This window comes from Trachymyrmex cornetzi, unplaced genomic scaffold, assembly GCF_001594075.2.
Source record: "Trachymyrmex cornetzi isolate Tcor2-1 unplaced genomic scaffold, Tcor1.1 scaffold297, whole genome shotgun sequence".
NCBI classification, from domain to species: Eukaryota; Metazoa; Arthropoda; class Insecta; order Hymenoptera; family Formicidae; genus Trachymyrmex; species Trachymyrmex cornetzi.
The window spans coordinates 35,981-36,477 of NW_017297659.1; positions in this window are offsets into that span (position 1 = coordinate 35,981).

Here is a 497-nt window from a genome sequence, read left to right on the forward strand (position 1 = left end):
TGCCAAGAAGTTAATGGAGAACACTTTGAGCATCTATTGTAAGTTCACTTATCTGCTAGGATACGAAAGATCACCCTACAATGTGAGAGGTAAGGGGAACTCATAGCAGAAAGCACCCTAAAAAGTGAGAGGCAAGGGGAACTCACTCTAAAAAAGCACCCCAAAGGGAACAGAACCCTTCTACGTCCACGTCGTTGTTCCTGGGTAGCGCTAAAAGGATTCTGGCTTAAAAAAGTACAAATTTCATTTTTAAAAATTGACCCTGAAATGACCATGAAATGACCTTGAAACGTGATCACAAGGTCAACATTAAAAAGGTAATCAGATAGCCTTGACCTTACCTGAACTAAATCTGTAGATTATCTTTCAAGACAACGCTAATATTCTCGATTATCTGTAATAATATCGCCTAGATTAATTTGACCTCTATTTAACCCTTACGAATCACTTAAAGGTTACAGTACCTCCGGCATTAGCATTACGCAAGCTGTCCAACC